At 41.7% G+C, this 8642-nt stretch overlaps 1 long non-coding RNA gene across 1 annotated transcript; it reads right to left on the minus strand.

The window, feature by feature from the left end:
• Window positions 1-25: 25 nt before the first annotated feature.
• Window positions 26-464, minus strand: LOC124414714. The gene is made up of 2 exons (XR_006930062.1): window positions 353-464; window positions 26-197 (listed from the first exon to the last, which is right to left on the minus strand). It is a non-coding gene; the product is annotated as an uncharacterized LOC124414714 (long non-coding RNA).
• Window positions 465-8642: the final 8178 nt, after the last annotated feature.

Raw genomic sequence — 8642 nt, forward strand, 5'->3', positions numbered from 1 at the left:
TAGAAAAATGTATGAAATTTGTTAGTAATGGTGAGCAACCACCGTGGACCGCTGGAAGAGGCGAAGAGTTACAATTGACAGCATTGGGAAAAATGTATACGTTTATACGTATAGATATCCACGCAGTAGCCTGCTGATTGTGAGAGTATATGGACATGCCGCGAATCGTGGGAAATCCTGATTCTGAATAGTGTTATCTCTCTGTATTATTAGTGATTTGGGAGCAAACGAGAAATTAAAAAACAGTCGCGTATGCCTATGCAGGGATTAGCGAAGATGAGACGTGTTGTCAAATTTTTGGTAGCGTTCAAGCTATAAGTCCCCCCATTTTGAGCTGTTTATAAAAACCCACATTTAGCTTGACGTTGCTCTTCAATAAATATTGTAGACAGCGCGAGAGCCAAGATATTACTATTAAAGAATCACGTTCCCATTCGCTTCGCGAGGTAACCTTGAGGTTATATTGTACACTACCGTACGATTAACCGATTGGCGGTCAGCAAGGCTCCCGGCTTTGCAGGTGAATCTACGACCTATGATCGGGCTGCGTATTTCGGGCATTTTTGGTGCAATGTATTACGTGAATTATTTTACGAGTATGGACAATCTAGTCATAAATACTTTACTTGAAGATTATTTATTTATACAGCCGTATGAATGAGTGCATTAGCTGTAATTATCATAATACGCGTATCGTATCGTACTAAAAAGTAATTTAAGGTACACGTAACGTAAAACTTCGATTACCAGGTGTTTTATGGAGACAAATATTGACGCTAATTATCCGTTACTCCTCTACATAATATGTGTGTGGGTGGTATCAGTAATAAATTCTTCAATTTGGCCCTCTCGTTTCAGAATGACATTTTATCATATCGAAGAATATCGGACCATGAGTCCTGTATGCGCTTATAATAATGCGTAAATTGAATATACTTACATTTTGAAAGGCTCATGACTTTACGCATACTATGCATGAAATTACTGTTGGACGCACCGGAAACATGAACGAAATCGCGTACTTTACGCATACTTGTACAAAAAATGATGTTCGTTACACCGGCTTAAGATTTTACGCACTAGTGTGTAATATCTAACTTTACGCTCTCGTACAACCGAAACTACTTATAATTTTGTTATTTCAATGAATTCTTACGCTTCCAGACTTCTAGTAAGTATCCGAAAAATATCTAGTCGGTCCGGACAAACTCCTGTGTGATCTCTGTAACGGCGAGATGAAAAAATCTGAAATTTACACAGACTTCTCATTGAAATGATAAACACAAGAAATTGCCATGATCCATTTTTTGACGGTTTGCTTCTATCGAAACAAAATTTAAAAACTCGAAGGAATCTGACACAGTTCATACGGCGATTATAGATTTTATACAGGTTGCTATAAATCGCATAAGATAATGCAATGAATGGGTAAACAATTTTGTGAAAAATGAAGGAACCATTTGATAAAAAAAAAAAAAAAAAATATATCAGCGGTAAAAGATTTTGAACATACTTGGCGGTACCTCCGGTAATTGAATTGGTTTGAAAAGTGATGAAAAGTAGCGCGCATAATACCATTTTTACGGCTTGTTGATTTTAATTTGACATTAGCATACATATTATAGGCGTATGATACGCCATATCATAGAGTATAACATTGCTCACTGATGTTTGGGTTAAGTTTGAACAGTTATAAAAAACCGCGTTAGTGCAGATACGCACATATTACCATGAAGATGTAATACCTGCTTATACAATGCACCTCGTGAATAAAGGTACACCTACGTCACGGAACAAGATACACTACAATTGAAAAATTTTGAATAAATGCTGCCCAATCCATTGCAGCTACCTCCAAGGCCTGGGGATTTTGTTTCCAAAACGAAGGTACGTTCGGAGAGAGAGAAGGAATCTGTATGGGCAGTTACACATTAATAAACCTGGCGGATTGTGAAACTTTCTGACCTCTCACTTTTTAAATCTCCCGAAACTTTTTTCACGCAAAGTAACTTTTGTATTTTTAATGTATCAAAACCCTGGTAAGTATGCACACAAGTACAGCAATCGTAACATGATCGAAATTTAACGACAAACTGATGATACATGAAGATTTTGTTAGATAGATGTTCCATTTAATAATTCAATTGAACGAATGATACTCCTTGTGGCCCAATAAGCGGCTCGAAATGGATTAATCGGCTACCGAGGCTTGTTCTTCTGATGACGTTTGTCAAAACTGTCCCTCTGAAAATGTTTCCACGAAGATAGTTGCAATAAAACATGACCGCCCAGCATAATATACAAGCTCCGAATTGGCGATCAATAAGCTACTTTCCTTAGGTATATATATATATATATATATATATATATATAGGTATATATCGACCGTTTGAACAGAGAGGAAGAGACACACCCTACCCGCGGTTCTCGTCTGCATGAAAATGCGTTCTTCGTCATTGCCTCCTTGACGCCTACCTTTCAAATTTAGTTATCTCTGGTATACCATCAGTCAACTCTCAGACTTTCGAATGCTTCGCTGGGTAAGACATGCGATGTTGCGAGCACAATTTTCAAAACCATTGCCGGTCGCTGCTGGGCAACGGGCTGCAGCTGTACCCTTACCATTCATCCTACGAGCACTTACCTCCATTTATCGACTGAGAGCCATCCTCTCCCTTCAACCATATCGAATCAACTACGATAACCATCTTATTCGCATAGCAACCATCGATGCTGCGTTCTCATGCCGCAAGACAAATATATTTTTCTCGCATCTCGTTCAGCTCACGAATGATTGCTTACGTTGTACTTGTACCCATTCAAATGATCAATCAATCCTACTTATATCGGTACTTGTTAACAACATATTCAGTTTTTTTTTCCTAGACGAGTCTTTATTTTCCACCGGTTCCAATTTTTCGCTGGCAAAATTGTAGCTGATAAATGCGTAGGTGAGACAAGGTTACTTACTTACTTTGCCTTAAGACTTTCCGGACCCAGGCTTTGACTAGTTTGTACTAAAAAAGTGCCACAGTTTTCTATTGTACAATTACACACTTAAGTGTACACGCATGTAGGCGTATATTAGGATATACATAGTTGGATACTCGGAAACAAGAATCATCGCCGATCGACTTGAAAGAAAGTTGCGGCCAAAAAGTCCGTTTCGGGAAATAAAATACATAGCGATGACTTGAGTATACAGAACAGCAACTTAAAACTTTCCGGATGCAAAAATGTATTACCTTTTTCCATTCCATTATTACAGTATTTCGGTGTGATGATTCAAGGTCCTTGTCCCTGTCAGATTATAGTTTCCGAAAAAGCGCAAATTTCTCAGGCAATCACATAAGCCGATTACGACTCGTGCTGCTGACAGCTGCTTTCGATTGATCGAGAAACCATCGCCACATCCGTCACGGTAGAACCTAGGGATTATTCCAGTGAATACGGAAATTATGGTGGGGGGCATAGCTATTAGAGAACAATTTTTCGCCGAAAATGGGGAAATTCCATGCTGACCCTGTCAAAAGGGATTTGTTTAATAAGCGACGCATAAAAAGGGTAGCGACACAATAGCAACGACCACGGCAACTTATACCCACGTTAGTATCAGGCAGCGAAGCATCATTCCACAGTAGATTCGTAAATACCTAGAACGAGCTGTACTACCGCCGCGTGAAGTGAAAACTTTGTCACATTTGCAACTCTTAATCAACACTTTATACTTTATTTGCTACGACGTCACATTCTGCAGATATACACGGTGTAGTTTTGGATTCGAGAATTATTCCAGAAGAACACCAGATTCCGACTGATGGTGCGAAAATACCCTTGAATGGTCATATCCGTTGTTTCAACAACTATATTGAGTATGGGAAATCGTATTTCCACGAGTTACAGGTACCTAAGGGTTTGAAAATTCATGTACGTGACATAATTAGTTTGGGACATGATGTAATATGGTAGTCGATTGGAAAACACGTGCAGAGGAACGATGAGCGCAGAAGATATGAATTAGTGGATGTATTGTACATTTTTTTTACCGTTAGGCATTTGAATATTATATTGCATGTTCTTCATACTGTACAGCATGGGAGTTGAAAGGCAGTTGCGGTAGACCTGAGCAAATACGTCGGAAACTTGAGTGTAATCCTATATCCACTAATCCGCTCGATAAATCCCACAGGTAGGTATATCATATGTATCTTATATGTGTATATATATATATATATATATATGTATATTAGGGTGGGACAAAAAAAAAATTTTGTGTGACATAGTGAGTGCGTGTGTGTACTTACATGGTATCTTGGCTATTTATAGTAGTTTCCGAGATTTTCAGTCGACGAAAATAATTTGGGGCAACATGGGAATGAAATCATCCCAGTAATGATGCGCGACATGCGACGATAAGCATCGGTGGTTTATTCACACACAGTATTTACACCTCCGCCGCGTCCACCGCCACGTCTACCGCCGCGTGCAGTGGCTGACAAGGAAAGCAAACAAGAAACGCTTTGGCAAGTCTCAATTATTGTTAAATGCAATAATGACGTTAGGGATTTCGTCCGAGTCCCATCCGCCTACGTTCACGTGCGATCGAATCGTGCGACACGGGGGGTCAACGGTGCGCTTAACTGGTCTAAATTTAATTTGCCATCTTACAATATTGCATTACAGTGAAATATTTATGTTCGCACGTGACATGGCAGCCACTCGCTAAATAAGTACACCCTTGTGCCTAATCTAGTTGCCATTGGAATTTTCTCTCAAAATTTTCGGAATCGTCGAGACTGATTGCATCGGAATCCAAAGTCCGACACTCGACTGCCGTGGTGGACGGAAATAACGTTTCACTGTCAGGGAGGATTACGACGTCACTGAAACTTCCGCGAAGGAGTGAAACAATTTTATTCTTACGTCACGTCCTTACGTCCATTCCTGTTTTATGAATTGGAAATGTCGTGTTTCTTGTATTGTAGCTGGTACGCCAGAGACATCTACCTATATATTTATGATGACGGTACTTTATCCGCATTATTTTTCGCATCCCAAGATTGCTGCCTGCGGCGCTTTTTTGTCACCGTTTCAATATTACCCCGGCAACTCACCCGGAATTCTAGGAGTGGTTTCGAATACTGTATCCAGCGGCAGTGTCATGTTGACTAGAATACCTATAATTTATTGTGCAGAAGACTCGAGCGTACCTAACATCCCGTAACTAATTCTCGTCCTTCACCGCATCAGGCCTCACTCGAGTACAATATCGAAATACTTGAGCAGAATACCATCTTTGTGTAGTCCCAGTTTATAGACCGTGGGGGAAAGCGATATTGTCAGCCTTTCGAGCGATTCGATCCGCGTTGACTGCAGTCACCGCGTAAATATATCCAAGTTGCGACTAAAAATAAAGAACTACAAGCAAATACTGACATTCGTGGGATGGGTAGGAGTGATTGGTAAAAAATGTCCCCTCTGTTCAACAACCATTCCTTGGACTTGGAATTAAACTAATGTAAGATCTTAATAAAATTTGGAAATAATCGGTTTCAATTGCGATTCACAATGATATCGGACGTCCAATTTATTCGTTGCGTGCACCGAAGCGTCATCCGATCATTTATCATATATATTGCAAAATGACGTTCCAACGTAAACCAACCCGGAGCTAAGTGCTTCGAAAACTATGAGAATTTATTTTCAAAACTTTGGTACATTTCTTAATCATTGATTCGGATGCGCGTCAACTCCCAAAGTTTTACACGCATGTAAGGTGGCGAACGGCGATCGATTCCAGACCACCTGTATCGTCTGCTATACAGGTCAAATACCTCGATACTGGCGGACGACACCCATGACTTTGAATCTACCAGAATCCACCTTCTAAGGTGCACCTCCGCGCCAAGTTTAGACCTCGAAGAATCACCGGACGTTTAATTGTGGAATTTTGATGATGAGTGACTATTTGTTTCACTATGGGCCGGCCTTTTTCTCTTCCACATCAACCGCCTTCGTATGAATTGGAACTAATTATTTGCGGCAGGCCTTTCCGCATGTGAAAGACTTGAGAGAAAAAAATGGCACTCTTCTTTGACAGTTATGAGAAACCGCACTTAAATTACCAAAGGCAATTCTATAATGTACAACGAACATTCGGACGCGATTCCTATACGAAAGCGGAAATCGCCCATAAAGTTCACCATTGTTGTTAGTTAGCCTGTTGTAACAGGTGCTCGTTTCGATAGAAAATTATGGTTGTTATCATTATTTGTAACGGAGTGTCAGGCGTTATAGCGTTGATACCGCATCATTTTTTATGAAGCTCGACTGCAGTTGCACACACGTTACCGACGCAGTTTTCACAAAGCAACGGCCGCGATATCGAACTCTTGACGAGTGTGAGCGCAGTTAATGTTCGAGCAATACTCGTAATTGGATATTCCATTAGCATTCTCGGTAATGAATAAGTAATAAATCTTACCGAATACCAAGTATCTTTTTACCCGCCCTACGCCGGATGAATAAATGATTTTTCAGGCACCCTGAAATCTATACAGGGAATCACCTCAACCATGAATACGATTGCACAGATCATTGACCGATGAGGGAAACTTCGTGCCTATTTCACCCGACAACCACCAAAAATTCGTCGTACAGGGCGGTGGCATTGTCAGAGAAACGGACGGCAATGTTGGCAGCATGTTCGGACAGAAAGGACTCCGCGGGTATAGGTATATAGCATCGTGCTACAACCGCATCCGCACTAGAGAAGCGGACAAAAATTCCAAACTCCGGCGTACAGCAAGGAGCTAAGCTGTAAAATCGACACCTGGACCGAAATACCTTGTCCTAGCACGAGTCATCCGGATGGAAAATTGCCGTAAAATTACCGCAAAAGCGATATTTTATCCCTTACAACCGTCCGTGAGCGCGCGCGCGCGCTTTCTCTCCCTCTCCCCCTCCCCCTCTCTCTCGATCACTCTCTCTCTCTCTCTCTCTCTTCGCCTTCCGCCCTCCACGCTCCCAGCCGACGGGAACGTATTTACCTAATTTTATGGAGTCGGGAAGTGATTATCCATACAGCAAACGTAGAGATGCAGGGACAGGGAGCACCTGGCCTTGCCGCAAATCACACTCCTAGGATAAAATATTGAATAAGGTACAAGTACATACCATACATTACAATTTCGCGAAACTATCTTCCAAGGAGATCACGTCAAGTTGAAAAGAATAGAAAAATTAGGTAAGAGTACTTCAAGTACGAATGTCAAAGGTGGCACTTTGACAATAAGCAATAGATTAGTGGGTGTCGAGATGCTTGAACGTTGGTTCGTCTCCATTCGGCAGCACGCGACCATATGAAGCGCGCGTCCGCCTTGCTTCGGGGTAATGCCACGCTCCAATTTGATTATCTTTCATAGAACTCCCTATGCAGATACGCCTCCCCGATTGCCTTTGGTACAACACAACCAACTAGGTTTAGCGGGTTCGTAAAATATATACAAAGATGAAGCATGAATGAATAGGTTAATTTTCAATGATCGTCGACTGCCAACGCATGGCTCCGCTGATGGCTGGCGTATACATATATGTATATGTACAACCGGCAACCACAGCTACACATTGAAAATTATGATCAATAATATTGGATATTTCATAAAATAAAGCGAGCTCTCGCGTATAAGAATGAGAATAAGTCATTGGGAATCAAATGTACCTACGTGGTACATCACATAGGGGGTAAAATTCTGCGCAATCTCAATAACGTCGGTTTTAATATTTTTTAGCACCGACGTGACGCGAGAACGAGCACCAAACGACACGCTGTTTTAGAATAAACCGGACACGGGAAGTTTCGCAGTTCGTTTCGTTGAAGAACTTTCGGGCGATTGTTCGAATGTATAAAGAAAGTGCGCACGGACTCCGCGAATCTGACCCTAAGATATACCCGATTACCGTGAAAGGTCTGCCTTCCGAGTCGGCCAAGATTTTATGGTTCAATCGTTACATCCTATGATCTTCTCACGGCCCAACTCAGCCTATAATAACCAAGTATAATAGTAACTCGTAGGTACTGCTTGAAATTCATACCAAACGGGCAAACGGCTGAATGGCCACGGCGGAAACTTGAGTTCCCAATGATTCAGTGTGCCCAGCAAGCCGTGCGGTATCCATATACTACCGCGTATCCGTTGGAAAGCTCTTCTGCGCGTGTCAAAACAAAAACTCTGCACTGCACCGTCCGGTGATGCGAGGGATACATAACTGAGAAATTACCGAATCACGCACGGTAGGATGAGTTCAGTTTTACCTTGTTCTAATGGGTGGGGTAGCTGCAGCGAGAGGAAACGAGAGGGGGGAAGTGCGGCGAGTGGCCTCCATTGTTGCAAACAACGTAGCGGAATAAATGACCCGCTACACCGACAAAAGGACATCGACGGTCCTCGGGCCTATTTTCGAATCTCGCCGAGAGGTTCGAATTTATACATGTAAAGAAATAACTGTCCATTATCCGGGAGTCTGTTAATTCGGACCGTAATATTCTACACTAGACTTGAATTATAACGTCGTACGCAAGGCTCGTTGTCGGCCACGGTATCAATATCCTCGCTATCGGCTATCGGTACTCCACGAGTGTC

This window comes from Diprion similis, chromosome 14, assembly GCF_021155765.1.
Source record: "Diprion similis isolate iyDipSimi1 chromosome 14, iyDipSimi1.1, whole genome shotgun sequence".
Lineage (NCBI taxonomy): Eukaryota > Metazoa > Arthropoda > Insecta > Hymenoptera > Diprionidae > Diprion > Diprion similis.